The 22,555-nt window shown below is 36.6% G+C and overlaps 1 protein-coding gene and 1 pseudogene across 2 annotated transcripts in view; one reads left to right on the plus strand and one right to left on the minus strand.

Moving 5' to 3' along the window:
• GRM1 (glutamate metabotropic receptor 1) overlaps window positions 1-22,555 on the plus strand; it is a 419,295-nt gene that overhangs the window by 89,546 nt on the left and 307,194 nt on the right. The window lies entirely within an intron of this gene.
• LOC125938170 (60S ribosomal protein L31-like) lies at window positions 906-8,326 on the minus strand (annotated as a pseudogene).

Raw genomic sequence — 22,555 nt, forward strand, 5'->3', positions numbered from 1 at the left:
GTATGTCCAAGGTGACACTACTACTTAACTTCTCTGTGGCCAATTTCCTCATCTTAAAATGGTGATAATAGTCATAGGGTTGTTCTGAGGATTAAGTAAGTGTGTGTGTGCGTGTGTGTTGTATCTCAAATTTAGAGCAGTGCTTGGCACGTAGGAAGTTGTCAACAAATGGGAGCCAGTACTGTAGTTGTGTTGATCCAGTTGTAACTTCATATGCAACATGCCATCACTTCCCATTATTTGTTCTCCCTATTACTTGATTATATCGTCTGCTTATTCTTCAAACTAATTTTGGCACTAACTACCAAATTTCAGTAAAACAAAGGCAATGAAAATTAAGCTACAATTTTGTAATGTGTCTTCCCATTCATATAGGTCTGGCACATTTTTTGTCTGGTTGATTCCTAGTAATTTTAGATTTGAATTTAGAATTAGATTTTAGATTAGAATTTAGAATTAGAGTTTTTTCATACCATTTATTAATTGGTTATTAGAAGAGTTACTGATTTTGGTTGGATGATCTTGTATCTGGCAACTGTTGTGTGCCTTTGTTTTAGTTCTAACTAGTTTTCTGGTTTATCTCTCTGTTAACTAGTAAACAAGACAGTCTGCAAAATGACTTTTGTTGCCTACCAGCTAATGTTTAATGATTCATCTCTTTTTTTGTCTTTTGCATTAGCTATGAACAATTCTACATAATTACATTGATAATAGATGTCTTTATTTAAAGTGTTTTCAGTGTTAACCTCTTAATGTGTTTATTTGTATTTGATAGATACCATTCATCAATTTATGAGACATTTCATCTATCTTTAATTTTGGTATAATTTATTTGTATTAATTAATTAATTAATTTGTAGTTTTATACCTTTATTTGACAATCAGTGATTGGTTCTTGTCCACATTCACTGTAGATATTTGAAGGTGGTGACAGGTATATAGGTAAACAACATATAGAGCTTGTTGGGTGAATCTTCATCTTTGCTGTGTTTTCTGGAAAACTTCATGTGGATACAGTAAGCAGCATTCCTCATTTCCTTTGGCCCAGACAGCTTTGTTGAGCCTGGTGTCAATGAGCACATCTAGAGTTCCCATCTCCTTTACGGCAAATTTCTGGATCTCTTTGAGTGCACCAGGGGCATGCTTCTTGAAACCCACTCCATGGATGTACTTGAGAATATTGATGGTGTATTATCTGGTCATTACCTTGTTGGTGGCAGAGTGGCCCTTATTCTTCTCACCACTCTTCTTTGTGGGAGCCTTTCTACCTGCTCTGTCTGGGAAGGAAGAGCACAAGGTATTGTAGGAGAGGGAAACCAGTGTGCAAGTACGTAGTGTAATTCTTAAAACTCAAGAACAAGTCTTCAATTTTATCACAGACTTCTCCCTCATGTTAGGATGATCATGTAATTAAATAGTTAACACACAGACTCTTAATACATTTTTTAACATTGGATGACTCTTTTACTTCTAGAATAAATCCTGCTTGGCAATTGAATAATATTTTCTTTTAATATCCTTCTATATTTTGTTCACTCAGATATTATGTTTAGGAATTTTACATCTGTTTTCCAGAAGAGATAAAAATCCATAGTATAGTGCGTGTGTGTGTGTGTGTGTGTGCACGCACACGTGTACATGCATGTGTGTATTACATTTTTCTCACTTTGTGATCAGTTTTGAATTCTTTTCTAGAATCAAATATAAAGTATACTAATCTTCACTTCTTAACTATTGTTTGAAGCCTGTAGTTTTAAAAAAACTTACCTGGAAAGTCATCTGAGAGTATTTTCTGAGGAGAGATAAATCTTTTTTTTAAAAGTTTATTTATTTCTTTTGGGAGAGAGTGAGAGAGAGAGAGAGAGAGAGAAGCAGAGAGAGAAGGAGAGAATCCCAATCAGGGGCTCTATCTCATGAACCGTGAGATCATGACCTGAGCCTAAATCAAGAGTTGGACATTTAACCAACTGAGCCACCCAGACACCCCAGACTCTTAATTTTAAGATGATGTAATAATTCTGATGATAGTCTGATTTCAGATTTTTTTTTGCAAACATTTTTCCTTCATTGGTAAGATTACAGGTTTTATTCTTTGTCTTTGGAATTCACAAATTTTGTTGGATGGCATCTAGATTATATTCCACAATTTACCCTATGCCTACTACAAAACCCTTGGAGAAAATTCAAGTAATTCCTCTCTGAAAATTTGGGACTTCATCAGTTCAAGTAAATTTTCCTGTATTATTTTCTTCATCGTTTTCTACTTCTTACCTCTTTCTTGTTAGGTAGATGTTAGGTCTTCTGGATTGTTCTTCTGTCTCAATATTTCTCATCTTTTTGTTCTGCTGCATTGAAGATGGGAGGGCTTCTCAGCAAGGTCTTGAAGTTCACTAATTCAGCTTTAAGCCTGTATCTTTCTGATTTTTTTACTTAAATTTGTCATTTGAGCAATCTTAGTTTTAATAAAAAAAACCCACTTTGTTGAGGTATGATCGATACACAAAAAGCTCTACATATTTAATGTATACAACTTGGTGAGTTTGGAGGTAAGTGAAACCATCACTGCAATCAATGCCATGAACATATTCAATTACTTCTTTTTTCTAGTATCTTCATTAATTTTTGTGGGTGTAACATCTCTTAAAGTTTCTAAGAATTCTAATTATGTTTATTTTAAACTTCTATGATATATCAACTTTGTTTTTGAAGATGTTAGTTCCTTGGCTTAGTCCAACAACTGTTTTCACATTATTGGCTTTTCTGAAATATTTGTATTTATAATTGAGGTCTGAGATTGGCAAGTAATGATAGCTAGAGATGATTTCCCAGAAAATGTGAAGAAAATAATTCCTTCGGTGAGTGAATTTAAATTCTGTTCATAAAGATTTGGCTGGAGAGAGGGTGCATGGTTGTGACCAGAAGATATTGCTTCTAGATTACTCAAGAGCTTGCTTAATAGATGTAGAGGATGCGTGTTCATAAGGGAACTAGAAGTTACCTGAAGCACCACGTGGTATTATCTTTCTTTTGTCCCAATAACTTCTGTAAAATTCCTTTGGCAGAACTTCCATTTTATTTAGAGAGCTCTTTTTGAGGCATTAGTCAGGAGGCTTAGGTATACTCAGCAGTACAGTAATTTTGCAGCTCACCATTCCACTACCCAATTGTGCTTCTAGTCCCTGCTGTCTTTGATCTTGGTGTTCTTCTTGGATTCTGAGGGGAACACTCACTTCTTTAGTAGTCTTCTCTTGTGCCTTTTTGGTGCTATAGGTTCAGCTCTGTGAGATTTTACCATCAATATGAACCCATCTGCCTGTGTCTTCTAGAAATTCCCCACTGTTCTGGTCTGTGGCTGGCACCCTTCCCAGGTTTCTCGTGCTACCATGGATTCATTTTTATTTTTAAATCTCTTGTGTTCTTTGAGTGGCATCCTGGGAAGTAGGAAAGATTAATACATATGCTCAGATATCCATCACAAAGCAGAAAAAAACTCAGTTTTTAGTATTAGCACAAAAAAAATTTCTTAGTTCTGAGGAGTCAGCATAGTTTATTTTACAAAATGTGTCATTTTTCTTTTAGTTTAAGCTTTGAAATATTGTTTCAAAAATATTAAGTGTCAGGTACTGTGCCACGTGCTTTGCACACATTTTTCAATATCTTAATAACTGTAGAAATTCAATATTATTTTTCGGGGTGCCTAGGTGGCTCAGTCGGTTAAGCATTAGAATCTTGGTTTCAGCTCAAGTCATGATCTCACGGTTCCTGGATGGAGGCCCACAGCAGCTCCTGGGCTGATGGTGTGGAGTCTGCTTGGGATTCTTCCTCTCCCTCTCTTTCTTCCCCTTCCTTCCCCCTCCTCCCTCTCTCAAAATAAATAAATAAACGTTAAAAAAATTAAAAAAAAAAGAAATCAAGTTATTTTTCTATTTTACAGATTAAAAAGCAAATGCCTGGGAAACTTGAACCAGTAAATGATTTTAATCAACCCAATGCTTTCCAAAGCCATATTTTTCAAAAGAATAAATTAATTTAAATATAGGACACTGGAGACTTCATAGCATTACTTAAAATGTTAAGTTTTATGGTTTCATAATTTGGCTAAAGACTACAGGTGTATGTAATATTTTCCACATCACAGATTTCAAAGAAGACATTAAATATTTGCATTGACTTTGGAAGAGATTGTCTCAATCCACTAAATGTTTAATTTCTCCAATTATTTCATTCTGGTGTCCATTTTCCTTATCCCTTCGGAGACAGCAATCACTATAATACATTACTAAAGGTATGTGTTTATCAACATTTATATCTATATGTCTATCATTGTTGTGTTGGCAACAATTATTTCCATGATCTAAGTATCAGCTACACATCTTTCTGTGGAATAAAGGTTTGGCCATAGTATGATAAACATTTCTGAAAAATAAACACACAACAGTTCAATGATCATAGTCATGAATAGGGACGAAGAACGGGGGCACTGAGCATTTTTGGTCCCCTTGTAACCTTAAATACTTGCTTATCTTTTTAACAACTCGTCTGTGGTCATTTATAATTCAGAGAGTTTAGTCCAGTAAATTTGTTCAGGTTGCATTAATGGCCACAGAGGTCTGAGGAGAGAAAAATTACTTACGTTTATTGAAATAAGGAAAAATGTAAAACTCTAGCTCATTATTTAAACAAAAAGATGAAACTATTTATTAGCGATGTGAGTAAAATTATGTTAATTATCTAATGCTACTGACATCATTTAAGTGACAAAAGAATTCTTTAAAATGCTTTAACATTGTGTAACTTGCTGTCACTCCTTATGGATTTGAGTTTTAAGAATGGTCCAAGCGACTTTTTATATTTCTCTGTAACTTACCTTTGATAATTGCCACTTGCCAAATCATGAAATTAGAATAGATGCTGTTCTTATATGCTCTGTGAAAGAAAGGGTGACAAAAATACATCATCACCACCCCCATCCACAAAACAGTTAACTTTATTTTATTTTTAATTGATATTATTTCACTTGAGACAATTAAATATGCACAGACAACATTGTGTCTTAATTTAGTTATTGTACACAACTTTATCTATTTTCTGGCCATTTTTGGCCATTTGCATAGTCTTTTTGGGGGTACAGTTGGTATTTAGACCGTAGGGATAATTTCCCCCTTTTTTCTTCCTCCCTTCTTTCTCTCCCTCTCTGCCTTCTCTCTCTCCTTCTCTCCTTTCTCTCTTCACTTCTCTTCCCCCCTCCTCTACCCTCCTCCCTTCTCCCTTTCATTATTATTATTTTTTCTTTCTAGTTGTCATCATTATATTATAAATCGAAGTTGTAATGTATAGATAGAGAGTTTAGGTCTATCTTCTAAATTTATCTGAGGCTAGGCTAATAATCTTGTCGTTATCACCTTTTGTAGCTTCTTTAAGCAACTAAGCTCTTTTATTTTTTCCTCTATTCTCCATTTGGAGTTGCTATTTATGTGAGTGCTTATCATACTTGGCATATGTTCCCAGTTTTTTTTTTTCTAATTCACTTACTCAGACTCCTAATTAGTGGTGAATTACTCCTTCGTTTTATCACCTGATTCTTGAAGGAAGCAGCCTATTCTGGAAATGTTTAAAAGTAAATGGAAATCAAAAAATTGTGTGAAAATGAATTCATGATTTAACTCAACTGATGAGAGTATTTGTCTTAGCTGCTTAAAGTTCGGGTTGTTTTCTAATCATCCTTGTTTTTAATTTAATACCTTTAAATTCTGAAGAATGGATACATCCCTACCCATTTCTAGTTATACTGAAGCCAGAAATGAGAGAAAAATAATTTTCAGCTGCAAAAAGTTGCTACTTTATATTTTTGTATAGATCTGTAGGGAAGCTTCTTATAACAGAGGGATCAAAAGTTGACCCAAACTGGGGAAACTGAATTAAGTCTTAATGAAGCCTAAATTAAATGCAAATATAATTGTATTTGAACCACCTCTTGAAATAAAAGGATTCTTGACAATGAAAATTTATTTTATATTTTTTATTAAAAACATAGTCCACATTCACTATAAAAATTTTGTAAAATAGGGGAAAATATAAAGGAAAAAACATCTCACTGCCAATAGATATTTACTGTAACTTTTTGACATTGATTTTCTATATCTTTTTGGCACATGGATGTTTGTGCACAAATATACACATATTTTAATTTTTTAAAAAATGTTTATTTTTGAGAGAGAGACAGTCAGAGCATGAGCAGGGGATGGGCAGAGAGAGAGGAAGACACAGAATCCAAAGCAGGCTCCAAGCTCTGAGCTGTCAGCACAGAGCCCGATGCGGAGCTCGAACTGGCAAACTGCGAGATCATGATCTGAGCTGAAGTCGGACGTTAACCGACTAAGCCCACCAGGCATCCCTACACATGTTTTAAAAACATGTTTTTAAAAAACACATGTTTTACGTATGTTTAAAAAAAAGCACACTGTATATCGTTTAAACTTTAACAAATTTATCAATTTTGTTGGCTCAAATGGAGCTAAGATCATTTTTTAAAATGTGCTGAAACCTGGCATCAAACTAATCTCTGAATTAAAAATTTATTTCAAACTGATCTGTTACAGAAGAATTTTTAAATCCTCGAGTATGCTTCTAAATCTCTCATTAGTTGCTTCATATCACTTTAATTTGTAATCATTGGGGGAGAAGCGATAGATTCCCCTGTGTATTTCGTTATTGAAATCGTAATTTTATTCCTTAATTTGAAAAGCTCCAATAACCTTTACTATTGAAGAAAGTTTTAAGCTCATTCTAAAGAAATCTCTCTAACTTTGCTGCTATGAAATTGTTTTAAGTAGAAACAGAAGCTATTAACAGAAGTTAATAGCTGCAGTGGGTGATCCATTTTGACTAAGCCACTCTCAGGAATAGAGGCAGATTCAAGGTTGCTGGGTCTGATTTGGAGGGTCTTCTTTTTTTTTTTTTTTTTTAATATATGAAATTTATTGTCAAATTGGTTTCCATACAACACCCAGTGCTCATCCCAAAAGGTGCCCTCCTCAATACCCATCACCCATCCTCCTCTCCCTCCCACCCCCCATCAACCCTCAGTTTGTTCTCAGTTTTTAACAGTCTCTTATGCTTTGGCTCTCTCCCACTCTAACCTCTTTTTTTTTTTTTCCCTTCCCCTCCCCCATGGGTTTCTCTTAAGTTTCTCAGGATCCACATAAGAGTGAAACCATATGGTATCTGTCTTTCTCTGTATGGCTTATTTCACTTAGCATCACACTCTCCAATTCCATCCACGTTGCTACAAAAGGCCATATTTCATTCTTTCTCATTGCCAAGTAGTATTCCATTGTGTCTTCTTTAAGAAAAAAATTATATTGCACTTGGCAACTGTAATGAAAATATATGTTTGTAAGTACATTGCTATGGCCACTTCCAGAGTCTTGGAAGGAGCCCCTGTAAATGAGGAGCTTCTGATGCTTAAGGCTTCATTAGCTCCATGTTAAATTTTCCTTGGCTCAGGAGTTAACATTAGTTTTCATTTGAGAAGCATAGTTACATTTCACAACACTATGTTACTGATTGTAGATTTGTAGGTACTTATTTCAATGGGAAGAAATGGTGGGAAGAGCTGGGCCTGTACAGAAGGTTCTGCAGGCTAAGACTAACAGAGGAGCTTTTATGTGCCTGAACCTTCAGGTGATGGCCTAGTGGCCATATTATTGATGCATTATTATTTCAGGTTCAGAAGTCACAAAAGGCAGTCTAAACTGGTAGCCAAACAAGGAGAAGGTCAGAAGCTGAAACAGAAGTCCCTATCTCAGGAGCCAAGAAAGTAACCAGAAAGGCAGCCCTTGGTGAACACAGGTGCTGTTGCCCATGACCATCTGGGTTCAAGTGATCAGAGATGGGATAATATCGACCCATGATGTGACAATGAGCCTGGCATATGCTGAGGATATTCTTGAGTAAGACGACTTTCCAAATTTTAAATTATGGAAAGAGAACATGATTTGGAACCAAAAAATCTGCATTTGAGTTCACTTGTTGCCTCTTAATAGCTGTGTCATCTTGGGCAAGATTCAGTTTCCTGAAATTTAGTGGCTTAAAGTAACAAAGTTAAGTTTTTTCATGAATCTGCATTTGGGTGGGGTTCAGTGGGGACAGCTTGTCTCTTCTCGAGTTGGCATCAGATGCAGTGGATCAAAGGCTGGAGGCTAGAATGATCTGGGACCTTGTTCACTCACTGGTCTGGTGATTGATGCTGGCTGTCTGCTAGGACCTCTGGCTGTGGCTGAACATCTACACATGCTGTCTCCACATGGCTACTTGGCGTCCTCATGGTGTGGTAGCTGGTTTCCAAGGGCAAGTATCCCTAGATAACCAGGCAAAGCTGAATCACACTTCTAGCTTGGCTTCAGAAGTCAAACAAGGTCATTTCAAGGGGGAGAGAACACAGACTACATTTCTCAATAGAGAAGTGCCAATGTCATTCTATAAGACAAACGTGTCAGTCTCTTTAGAAAATACAATCTGCCACAAGAATAATAATAACACATATTTATTGAATACTTAATTGACATCAAATGTTAAGTGATTTACACACATATATTGCCTCATTTAATTTATCACGAGAACACTCAGGTTGGTGCTGTTATTGTCTTGATTTTATAGATGACGAAAATGAGGCATTGTGAGTTTTACATCAAGAGTCAAGATTTGAACCCAGGTTTCTAGAGTTCATGCATTCTCAATCCTCAAATAGCAGAATGTTTTCAGAATTAAATAAGATAATATACCTGAAAGAACTTTGTGAATTATAAATTTGCTATGCAAATTTAGTCATTTTAAGAAAAAAAATTTGGGGAACATTTTCAGAAATATTAATAGTTAAGATTTAGTACAGTATACATGTGTCTGAGTAGGTTACAAAATTAATTTAATAAATGATAATAGAATGGAATTTTTTGATGTTTTTTGATGTTTCCAGAAGGTAAAACCTCTGAGAGTCCTCTTTTCTCTTGTACCCACTGATCATTCTGTTCCCTACTCTAGCATCTTTGGCCATGCCCTGTATTTCCATTATGGAATCAGAGAAGGTTAAAGCTATGATAAGCCTTAGGTTTTATATGGACCAACTCCCTTATGTATTCCTGGAATTTTTAGTTGTGACTTCTAGAAACTTAATGACCTTTCAGAATAAATAATAATATGGAGTGTTTTTTTTCTCTGATGTTTTCATTTGAGTTGTTTATACAACCCTAAAGAGTGACAGAATTGAGGTGAAAGACTTTTTATTTTATTTTGGAGGTTAAATATTTAGGTTGAAATGTTCTTTTTGTCACCCATTAATATTTAACCAAATGGTAATATGTGTGTAGCACAGGAAGGAAAACAGAAGATAACATTCCTCATGATCCTACAGCTTGCATTGCATGAGAAGCAGCCACCAGAAACAGTGACTGGTTTCAAACTAGCAGAGGCTTATGATTCAGGATATATGGATTTATTGAAGTGTAGTTGTTTCATTAAACAAGACCAAGAAAGCCCATGTGTGTATATGAGTGTACGTGTGACAGGGAAATTAATGTCAATTACTCTTTTCAACACCACTCCCCATCTGTTCCACTTGAAGCTTACAGGGAATAGGTTGTTGGCAGGACAAAGCCAGGACTTTCCTTGGGGTGTTTCTGTAGTATGCTGAGAGAGGCTGCAAAGAGTAACCTGGGAAGGTGGCAAGGATGTGGTCCCTGGTTCCCCTCGAACTGAACCTCAAACTTCGTTGCTACTTAAGTTTGGCCACTCCATGCCTGTTTGGGACAGAAGGTCATGTTTGAATGATAACTGCATGTTGTTAAAGGTCTTAAACTCTAGTCCAGGACTGTCTTGTATGGCCAGCATTAGGGTCACCATATTGCAGAAGCTTCTTCTGCAACAGAAAGGGCCCCGATTGATTTTTTGTGTGGGTTGGGGTTTTCTGACTCCTGAGGGAACTTGGGTTATCAGTTTAGGATCATGGTTTGTCTGGAACCCAGATGCTTAAAGCTAAAGTCACAGATGCCAGGAGCTTTTTTTTTTTTTCTTCTTTTCCTATCCAGAGCAAAAAGATCAGTTAGGGCACAGGCATCCATTTTGCAATCTAGACATTTCTGGTGGTCAGACTGTAAGATTTCAGGTATATTGGCTTTAGCAAGGCAATTATGGGAAGAGAAATGTTGGCTGTCGATATTCAATCCTGATGCTGCTTCAGTGTATAATTAGGATAATTCAGGTAACTAGAAGTCATGGAGAATTCTACCGTAATATAGTTGAATTATACTGCTATGGCTCAAGATTTTGAGAACAAGTTAAAAAAAAGGGTTGATTATATTTGCACTGTTGTTTCCTAAGGCTCTAGAGTTTAGTTTTCCTCTCTTCCCCATCCCTTTCTTCTCCCTTTCTTCCTACCTTCCTCCCTTCCTCCCTCTCTTCCTTCTTTTTTTCAAAGAAAAATACAAAGAACTTTATAAGGCATTGTATCAGTCAGTGCACTTATTAGTTATGACATTTATGTTTTAAATGTAAATAAGCAATAACGGAAGTAAATCATAAAGTTTTTTTAAAGAATAACAGGTGATGAATATATCATAGTCAAGAGAAAGTAAATGTTGAATAGTTGAAAATGAATTTGTTTGGTTTTATATTTTTAAAGTTTTTTATATTTTCATGGTAGTTAACTCCCAATACTATGTTAAGATTTAAAGGAAACATTGTGATAAGCTATTTTTTCCCTCAATGAACTCACCTTCTACTATATTTTATTAATGATGAAGTTATTCGGTGTTTTCAGAGGTAAAGCTTTAGATAATCTTATTTTCCGTATTAAATCAACATTAATTTCACTTAGAAAAGTCTAAGAAAGGAGGCAATTAATTTCTGCGAGGTTTAATATTAAGAAGCAAGAGATTTTACCCAAGCTCAGACTGTAATGTTGTGCAGAAATGCATTTGTTGGGCTAAATTCTTTCTGAAGTTCCTTCTAATTACATGAAAGAAATAAATATATGAGTAAAAATGTATCTGCTGTCATGCTCTTCAACTTTCTCATTAACTAATTCTTCTTAGAGTGGAATTATCACTGTTATCACTACTGATGAACTCAGATCAAAATTGTTGCCACTTTTCTAGCCAGCCTAGAGTAAACTGAAGGCCCTAGTGAGCTCTTTCCCCCAAGGGCTATTGTTTCTCCCTAGAAGAAAGTTAGCTTCATAATAACTCTATGAAGACATTATATATTGTTTCCAGAATTAGAAAAAGTAAACACTGTCTACTCTTCTAAGTAGCTATTTAATCAATTAAAACTTGGGAACTGGGAGGACAGCACACATTTCATTGATTATTTCATTGAGCAGTGGCTGAGAATAAATGTGTTCCCACTGCCACAGAATGCTATGATCTTAAAGTAAATTTCAAGACTAGTTTTCTTCCCCTACATGTCACTTTTTGCATGTGTGGAGCATTCTGAACGGTAATGTACAATTCTATTTTATAGGGCTATGTGGTAGAGAGATTGCTGTCCCCAAAATGAGGAGCCCTAGGTTTTGATGTGGTGCTGCCACTAAATTTCTTTGTCACCATGGCGATTTTCTTCATTTTTTTGAAGTCCACTTATAAAATAAGGGTTAGAGATAAGGTAATCTCTAAGATTCCCTGTGCTCTAAAATTATATACATAAAATATTATATATATAAAATGCTAAAGGGCAGTGATATATACCTCCTGAATTCCTTTGGGACTTGTAATCCAATATAATCATATTTCAATGGGATAAAGAGTTTTTATCAGGCAGACTAATCATATAGTTGCTACATGAATTGGTCCATACTCGTGAGTTGTCCAACAAGTTATTGAGTTGAAACATTGCCCATGCACTGAACTGGACAAAGGTGATACAGACGTGGCCCTTACCTTCACAAGTATACACAGTAATGGGGTATACAGGCATTAAGCAAATAGCCACACCAATATATATATATATATATATATATATATATATATATATATATATTGTTACACATTTATCTATATCTCACCATAAGTGCTATGAAGGAAATAAACAGGGTGTGGTGATGGAGCTAACATGGGGGTCACTTTATATCAGGTGGTTAGGGAAGATGTCCATGAGTAAGAGACAGAGCTGAGAAACTCAAACCTGAATGATGAAAAAGAAGTAAGTCTAACAAAGATGGAGGGAAGCAAATGAGTCAAGGTTCTGAGCAAAGAGAGATTTATACATTTGACAACAAAAAGGGGTCCCATGTGGCTGCAGAAATGACTGGTAAAGTGGTAAGAAGTGAAGTGGGCATGGCAGGAAGCAGGAGGTCACACAGGGCCATGTGACTTTTGGATTCCATCCTAAGTGTCAGGGGAAACCACTAAGGAGATCTGAGCCAGTAAATGAGTTGATCCAATTGTGTTTAAGATAGCCATAATTTCTGGGTTGAGAATGGATTGGAGAGAAATAAGAGTGTCTTTTACACAGAAGACTTACAGTAGTCCTGGAGACAGAGACGATGAAGACTGGACTAAGGTAATGACAGTGGATAGATTCAACATAGATTAAGGAACCGATAGGTTATAGGTGAGAAAGAGTAAGGAAATCACATGGTTACATTTTTTAAAGCAATTTTTTTAATGTTTATTTATTTTTGAGAGAGACGGAGACAGAATGCGAGTGGATTAGGGGCAGAGAGAGAGAGGGAGATACAGAGTCCGAAGCAGGCTCCGGCTCCGAGTTGTCAGCTCAGAGCCTGATGTGGGGCTCGAACTCACAAGCTGTGAGATCGTGACCTGAGCCGAAGTTGGAGGCTCAACCAACTGAACCACCCAGGTGCCCCAGGCATGGTTTCATTTTTAATGTGCATATAAATATATTTAAATTAGTTTCCATTAAAGACGACTTTTTAGTGTATTGTTCACACATAGTTATATGCATGTATGTGTCTGTGTATGTATGTATTTGGAATTGTCATACATTTTATTGTTTATTCCTCTCTTATTCTTTTTTTTTTTTTTTAGTTAACTACAAAGACCTATAATTACTCTTGTATTAGAATGGGTCCAAGGAACAGACAAATGTGTAAGATATAGTATTAATGCTTTAACTTTCTGGTCTTTCAGAATCAAAATACTTAGCTTCTTTAAAACCAAGTACAGCTTTTCCTTCCTTGGGGAAGCCTTTCCTATTCTTGCCAACAGAGTGTGGATACTCTTTCCTCTGGCCTGCACTTCAGCACCATCCACGTGATGCAATCATGCCTTTGCATGTCTGATTCTTCCAGACCTGAGTTTATCTAGTGCATGGACTCTCTTCTATTCATTTGTTTGCCTGTAAGTGCATGGACTCTCTTCTATTCATGTGTTTGCCCATAAGTGCCTCCCTCTGCCTGACACACACATGCTAGAAGATAACTGAACAACAAAGAGATCATATCCATTCTTGGGATGTGGTACTTATCTTTCTATGTTCCCTCGTGATGGTAGGAAAATGGAGATCAGAGAGTTGCTTATTTGAGTTTCTACATGTCTGCTATCATTTCTCTATAATAAGTCAGAGATATTGGATGGTTGTGATTTGGCTGTCATAGATCTTGGCAAAGTGTCATAGGAAGAACTTAATCAACAGTTCCTGTGTGGTTCATCAACTCAAAGCTCTTCAAATTGAAAGGCAGCTCAGAGGAAAGCAAGCCTGCAAAGCATTCACTCTGCACTGCAATGTGATAGCCCAAGCTTACCTAAAATGCTTGATTCCCAATATGGGCTTCTTACAAATAATGTTTCCTTTCTTGGTTTTTAATGGTGAAAATGGATGATGATTTCATATCAAAATGAGAAACTGGACCATGACACATTTTCAGTTTTCAGCTATTAAATTATATATTGTGTTAACACATAGGGATAAGGAAACAGATACCACATATGGATAAAGGAAATTACAGTGGATGATTTCTACTCAGATTCTTTGCAAACTCTTCATATTTTATTTATGTATGTTTTAACTCTAGCATTACCATTAACTGTATCATCTTTGTTTGTCATCTCATTAAATGCCCATCCAGTTCCCTCTTGGTAGTCTTCTTGTCAAAATGTACTGTGAAGATTTTAAATAACAGATGTAAAGAATTATTCACCATCAGTGCGTGCTTGCATATGATCCAAGGATAACCACAGGAAAGTACCCGAGACCCAGTGTGCTGTAGAATTAAGAAGTCGCCTTCTGTGTACTGCTCTGCTTTGCAGCCTGGCATTTCCATGGCATCATGATCCTTCCAGCTGCCCACTGCTTTCAGAAAGATCTGCTAAGCCAAATCAGATCAGGATGTCAGAGCTTTAATAGGTTACCTCTTCCAGAAGCATTTTTTTTCCAGTAGAAAGAGAAAAGTCATGTCTTGCTAATGGCAGAATTTCAGGTACCAGGGAAGGAAGCATCTTGGGCTAGATGGGCCTTTGCCAGCACTTTTAATAGCATTGTGTGTAGGCCTTATTCCAAATACACTGGCCTGAGGAGCAGATAAAATGCCCAGTGACATTTACTTGGTTGTGTGCTTAGTTGGCACCTCAATGACTCTGCCTTGTTCATCATCACACATAGACACAGCCTTCCTTGCAGTCCCCCTGACCTGTCTGATTCATCCCTCCAGGCCGTACTCATGCATCTGGTCCTCCTACAGCACGTCAAATAAGATTGCAGGCTCTGGACTCCGACTGCCAGGGCTGAGTTCCCTTCTCTCCTATTTCCCATGTATGCAGATAGTAGCAATTTTTCCAAGCCTCAGTTTTATCATATGATAAATGGTACACTGTGGGTTTCTGAGGGCAAAAGGAGAGAATGATGTAAAGGGCTTCTGGTGCTTAGCACATAGAGCTCAACAAATGTTAGCCAAATAAATAATAAACTCTCATATAGTACTTATGTTATTCTAACATTCATTTATATAACAAGTCATTTGATTCTTAAAACAACTCTAAGAGGTGGTTACTATTATTATTTCCATTTTACAGATGAACCAAAGCACAGATAAATTAACTGACTTACCTGAAGTCCCACAGCTAATAGATGGGAAATCAGAATTTGAGCTCAGGGCTCTCTGGTTCCAGGGTTCCTGCTTTCCACCATTCTGCCATGCTACCTCTCCTGTAAACAAATGATATTACTCTAACAGTATTGGCTGCATCATTGGGAAGCTTTTCTGCATAACTTGAATGCAAGTGAAATACAGGTCAAACGAAGGTTCTATAATGCAGAGTGGTGTGGAATAAGCTTTCTCACCATGATGCATAATACCAGGGCTAGCCTTACAACTTCATAGTAGAAGACGTCAGACATTATCCAGTGCAACAAGCTCACTTTACAGAAAAGGAAACTGGAACCCAGGGGAGTCCCAGAGTTTGCACACGGTCCTAGACAGAAGCAGAACCAAACCCTGGTTAGGTTTCACAGAACCTTTCCAAATTTAAGGGATTTTAGTCTGCTTACATTTACTACAGGAGGCTCACTTGTCCTTTGGATTACAGACAATCTTCCTCCATAGGCTAACTTCCTTTTGACTCAAGGTAAAATCTATTTGACTCAGTTAAATGGAATTTTATACTGATCATGTAAAAGATGTAAAAAAAATAGGTTAATAGGAGGAAACCAAGAACTTAGTAATAGGATTGGGTTAATTCTGCTGAACGAAAGGCGGCTAAAAGCAGCTCCTTGGAGGGGTAAAGGAACACCTGGATTCTGATGAATAACAGTCCAGTGACACTGACCAGTATGTCTTTCTACCCCTTCTGGTTCACCTAATGAGCTTGTTGTGTAAGCAGCTTTGTTTTCTCATATTTGCCTGTTTCTGCAAGGCAGTTCTCTGATTTTCAGTGACTCTACACCTAAAAGTTGGCAAAAATAAACCTGCGGGCAAGTTACATGTTAAATGATTACACAACAAATACTTTCTCCTCCCCTACAGTAATACACTTGTAAAAGATCAGATTGGGGAAGAAGAAGCTGTTGAAAAAAATTCTGCTAAGCAGATGCTTACTCTGAGTACTGAGAATAGGAAATATGTTTTGACATGAAGGTCTAGATTATGAAAGAGTGCTGATTCATATTGTTCTAGAATCACCAAATGCTCTTGCTATAAGGAAACTTAAAGATCGCCTGGTATGAACCTGTCTTTTAAGCATGAGCAAAGAAGACAGAATGATAAGCAGTTCAAGGTCAGAGCTAGAGACAGTCAAGACTTCTGGCTCTTGTCCTGGAATTTTTACAGTAATGTCATATAGAGGACCAAAAAGAATGTGTTCATCTGCAAATAGTAGAAAACCATCTTAAAGGTAGCTTAGCAGGTACGGATTCATCTCTCATTCTTATGCAAGAAAGCATCCAGAGGAAGGGAGTCCAGGAGCAGAATGAAGCACAGGAATGCTACCAGGTACCCGGCTGCTCTGTCTTCTGCTGCCCCAGGCTTCATGTGTATGCTTCCTCCTCATAGTTCACCCCTCACTGTTACTGCATGGCTGCTGCACCTCCAGGCTCAGGTTCATCTACTGGCATAGAGAGAAGGGAAAAAAAAAGGCCCCAGGAGCATGCGTGCCATCTGACCTTTTCAAAAATTTCCCAGAAGCCTCACCTAGCCTTAAATCTCCTTGTCTGGAACTGGGTCACATCTGCATCTCTATCCACAAGGGACTATGGGAAAGTAGATATTTTTGGCTATGCACAGTCACCCCAGACATAATCAGGTATTTTTTAGTGAGGAAGGATACGCGAATGGGTAATATGGAGGAAACGACTAGAGTTTGAAACAACAACTATGCCAGGGGGTAGGTAATTAAAAGCCATAGACTTCAGAGTCAGGACATATCTGAATTCAAATTGCAGCTGTGACAATTTTTGGGTAAGTTGCTTTATGTTGTTAGGTCTCAGATTCCTTTGTGAATGGAGATAACTATGGCCAAATGAGGTAATAAGGGTGTAGTGAAGTTAAAAGAAGATGATTAAGACATAATAGTATCTCTATCAATTTTCACCCTATACCATTGCTTTAGGATCTGGTAATATTAGTGTTGTTTACCCTTCCCGGGCCAAGCTATATTTCAATATGTTTTAACTTCAGACAGAATGTTCAAGACACCAAGACACGGAAACTGGTTAAACAGGCTTTATTTACTTTATTCCCTATTAGAAATAATGCCCAAATAATATTAAGGCATTATTCACACTGCTTCTAGTCCTTTGTTCAAAGGGGAGAGACTTTAAGGGGCCAGCCACCCTGGTCTCAACCTGAAGTGCTTCCTTGTCATGGAGAAGAGATGGCCAGCCCTGTAGCCTAGTGCTTGTAGGAAGTTTACAGCAGACAGGGTGTTCAGAGCCTTTTATACCTTTTTGTTAGGGCAGAAGCTCAGTAGATGAGGAAATTTACATCTCCCAGACTAAATCTCATTAGATATTAAAGAGAGAGAGAGAGGGGGGAGAGAGAAACTTCTTAATAAATTAGGGCAGCTCATTTCACATTTCAGGGTCCCAAACATAAGAGCCATATGTATTACACATGCTCTCTCAATCCAAATATGTAGATTAGATATCTCAGGAAATAGCACAAGGTCTATGGTCAACTTTGCTATGGACATTCATTATAGCCTTAGTATTTCTTATTTTTTTTTTTTTAGGAAGAAATATTGTTATGCTGTCATTATGAGAGGCTCATTTCCCTTCTGAAAAAATTTCTCATATACCCCATAATAGCTATGGTTAGCATGATATTCAGATGAAAACCGTACCATATGTATTTTATTCCAATCATTTTTATTAACAAAATAATTCATGATTATTGTAGATAAGTTAGAAGACAAAGATAATAAAAATATAAAAACATAATTACATATGATTCTACCATCTACAGAAAAACACTGTTAACATTTTCATGCATAACTATGTGGATGGAACTGGAGGGTATTATGCTAAGTGAAATTAGTCAGAGAAAGACAAAAATCATATGACTTCAATCATATGAGGACTTTAAGAGACAAAACAGATGAACATAAGGGAAGGGAAACAAAAATAATGCAAAAACAGGGATGGGGACAAAACAGAGACTCATAAATATGGAGAACAAACTGAGGGTTGCTGGAGGGGTTGTGGGAGGGGAGGATGGGCTAAATGCATAAGGGGCACTAAGGCATCTACTCCTGAAATCATCATTGCACCAGACGCTACTAAAAAATAAAATTAAAAAAAAATTCATGCATATTCTTTACTTTCTCTCTATATAAATGTAAATACACAGTAAAAATTGTACTTTTAAAATGTAAAATTTTGCACTTTGTGTACTATTTTTAATTTTTTTGTACTTAACAATATAAGTATTTTTGATGACATCAAACAATTTTACATCATCTTTGAAATGGTTGCATGTGTTTTTAATGTAAATACACAATAATTATTCAACCAATCTTCTACGGTAGAGCACAAGGGTTTTTTTTGTTTGTTTCTGTTATGTTTTCCAATTACGTGCTGTGATGGACATCCTTATAACTAGAACTTGGTGGCAACGAAATTAATTACTGAAAACTAATTTTTTGAGTCAAGAAGTACAAATATGATTTAAAACATCTATATTATAAATTTTTTACCAAAAAGATGGGAACAGTTTATGCTACCATTGGTAGTATATGAGAGTGCTTATTTCCTTGAACTCTTGCCAGCACTGTGTTATCATTAAAATATATACATAATTTTAGTGTGTGTGTGTGTGTGTGTGTGTGTGTGTGTATTGGGGTACTTATTCTGAACTTGTTGCTGTATATAATCTTCTCAGGTTTGTTTGTATATATAAAACCAGATAGGCAGAAAGAGTGGACAGGTGTGACAGGAGCTGCCTCTGTGAACCCCTTTCCTTCATGTGAAAACTGAAATGGAAAAATGTGGCTTTTCTGCAGGAATAATGATCTCCTTTTGTATTTTTATACCAGTTTTTTTCTTCTCTTAACTTCTTTCTCCATATTATAAAGGATTCGAGTGAGAGAAACAACAAACTGGGTGATTGTGTAAAGCTCTAAAATAGATACGAGACAGTTATGACTTAAAAGACTCAGTGACAGAGATTCAATGTAGACAAACATAGACTTCTGAATGCATTGCATGTAAGTACCCAAAGTGCAAAAATAAAATAGGGGAGGAATTGCTTTGCTCAAGGCTGGTAGAAAAAATAAATTAGGGACAACCTGGAAACAAGGTGACCATGAATGGAGAGCAAAGCACTGTAGTTAAAAAAAAAATCACAAGATTGGGCTTTATAAATAGGAACATGGAAATAAAGGAATCTAAAGCTCTTGGGTCATTGCTAAAGCTCATGTCCAATTTTAGATTCTACAACTTGGGAGAGGCATGGATGGAAAGTAAAAATAGACACCACTCCCTGAACTTTTTGTATGTCTGGGAACTTTGTATTTATTAACACATATGATTTAATAATCATGACAAGTCTTTGTGATGCCTATTGTGATCCCCATTTTACACAAGAGGAAACCAAAGCTTAAAGAAAGCACTTTAAAGGCTCTCTATGTCTTTATCAAGATCCAGGATTCAAACCAGGTTGATCTGCCTCCAAGATTCATCCTCTTATTCACTCACCTGTAATACATACCTGGAAACTTGATGTGGCAAAAGGGCAAGATTACTTGGTTCCATCCTATTGCATAGAGATGACAGTCACTTTTTGATAAATTTCCTTCTTCCACTTGGGTGCTATAACTATACCTGCCCAAACTGTGGTTGTTGGGGGTCAGGCTGGGAAATTGCTCATAAAAGTGATCCCTTTTTCCTTTGAATGCTTTGTGTGAGGCAGTTCCTTCACTGACCTTGCATATAAATTCCCTTACTGCCCCTAATGTAGCTGATGACTCACCTTCCTCTGACTCTGATTGGCCAGACCCATAATGCTGCCTGCAGGTATCGGGATGGAGGCAAGGGAGCCATAACATTTTTTAGGTTTGAAGTGGGAGAACCAGACAAATTAAAAGGTTGTCAGGAAAGGTGGAAGTAACAGGGACTGTTTTTCTGGGAGAAGAGAAAACTGAATTGTGGCTTCCAGAAAGATTTCAAAAAAACACAACACAACAAAACAAAACAAAACAAAACAAAAAACCAAATTCATACCAGCTGGTATCTTTCTTCACTAAAAACGAACAGAGAATGAACTTAGATTTCACTGTAAGGAATTTACATCAAAAAGAAGAATTTCCTGATAGTGATAATTATTGAATATTGTAATAGGTTCCCAGAAGGTGCTGTGAAAACAAATTTCTTCATAATTCTTTTCAAAATGGGTCATTATCCTACTTGCCCAAGATGTCCCAGGAGGCAAAGTCGTTAAGTTTTCAAGCTGTCAGACAGGGACTAGTTCACAAACGAAGGGGTTTCATCATCTGGGAGCCTGCTACGACTATGGAATACCAAAAGAGGTTTGTAAGGTATAAGCATGAAATAGAGCAGGGATTAAGGAAGTCTAAAGCATGATACTGATGGATCTTTCAAAACAAAAGCATTTTTTTTTCATTAAGGGAAGTGAAGAAATATCTATGTATTTTCCCTGTATGAATGTTTCTGCTCATATAACTGATGTATAAATACATAGGGATGAGCTGTGTCGAATGTATTTGTTTGACCAGGATAATTTATGAAGGTGTAATAACAGGGCTTGAACTTGGTTCAATATAATGGCCGAAATGTGAGTATAGCCACCAAATGGAGCTGAGATTGTATCTTAAATATGTCCCCAGTTAATTTTAAGAGTAGAAGAAAAAAAATGACCGATGTAAGGACTAGTCTTCTTTGCCTACTTTTTGCCATGGTGGCAGTTCATACAAGACATTATGAAATCCAACACAATTTTGTTTTATAGCTTGCTTGCTCAATGAAATTTAGCTACCAAATCACTAGAAATCAATCTTTTATGAATGAATGTCTGTTGATCTGGTTGGATAATCATATATAACTTTAAAATCATATGTAGCTTAGAAAACTCAGAGTTATAATGATTATTTTTTCTCTCCTGAGATAGTTCTATTTTTTACCCCCATTTTCAGTACCTTTTAAAACTCTGCTCTGTATAGACAATAATGTTTAGTTCTGTTATATTTAAAATTTTAAATTACTTTTCAAACAATGGGAATTTCTTTGTAAACCCCATGTTCTCTCTCATATATCTTCCCCTTAGGTTCTATTTAGAAGCTTCGTTTTATGGAAAATCTTGATTTACTCTGCAGTTTATTTTGTCACATAAGATAGGAATTAAGGTTTTCAACATATTTTATTATTATATTTTATGGGCTTTGTCAGATGCCACTCTTCCCTTTCTCGCTCACTCTCTAGGATTTAGGCAACATTATAACAGTGATAAAGTCTGTTATAAAATCTGTTACAACACAGTACCATATAGCACATTTCCATGTTGCAATCTTGTAGTGGTATGCCAGATGCTTCTAGGGATCTGTTATACAGAGTGTAGTTCTATAAACCATGAGCCTTCTGCTCCAGTGGGACTTCTCTACTCTTTGCCTCTAAAAATCTTTTTTGTGGTTTCTCATTTGCTCCCATTCACCCTGAATGCCACTCTCTTGCTTACGTTCTTCAAAGCCCAGTTTCATTTCTACTTTTCAAAGAGGCATTCTCTGATCATCTCTGTTTTCTTATTCCGAGATTTGGTATTATGCTATTTTTCATTTCCCATGAAGCATTTATAACTTATTACTGCTGCTATATTTTGTGTGGTTGTGTCATACTCTCACACTATGTATAAGTTCATGTAGGAGGCAGTGTGAAGGGATGGTGATAAGCAAGAAGTTCCGAGTTAGATGTGAAATCCTAGATCCACCACTGTTGACCTTGAACAAGTTACTTAACATTATACAGCTTCTATGCCCTCCTCTGTAAAACTTTTTTTATGAGTTGTGATGAATTAATGAAATGCTAAGATGTGTAGCACAGTGCCAGACACGTAGTAAATATTCATCAAATTGAAGGAAGAGTCAATGTCCAGTATTTCTTGGCAACTCTTTAAGTGTAGAGCCCAAGAAAATTTTTGAGTTGAGAGTTCAATAAACTATTTGCTAATTGAATGAAAATTTGCCGCTCTCTACCAAGTCTAAGTGTTTACAATTACATAGCCCTTTATTTTTTGAGAGTTTTGTTTAGAGTCAGTTCTTTATACACTCACAGCTCCTTTTAGGGTTGCACACAGAACTATCTAGATAAGTTCTTCAAAACCAGGGAAGGCAAGAGGAGGCCTGTGCGGCAGAATGGAAGGGGGAGAGGAGGCAGAGGTGGGCTCAGTGCTGGGTGTTTTAGTTTCAGTCTGGCATTGTTTGCTCATAACCTGGGAGAGAGGCAAAGAAGACCTGTCCTCCAGTTTTCTTTCTATCTGTTGAAAATCTATTCATATTTTAAGACACAGAATAAAGGTGCCCCCAGTTTTCTTGAGGTATAATTGACAAATAAAACTGTAGATATTTAAAGTTTACTATGTAATGGTTTGATAGACATATACATT

The sequence above is a fragment of the Panthera uncia genome (genome assembly GCF_023721935.1).
Source record: "Panthera uncia isolate 11264 chromosome B2 unlocalized genomic scaffold, Puncia_PCG_1.0 HiC_scaffold_24, whole genome shotgun sequence".
Classification (NCBI taxonomy): domain Eukaryota; kingdom Metazoa; phylum Chordata; class Mammalia; order Carnivora; family Felidae; genus Panthera; species Panthera uncia.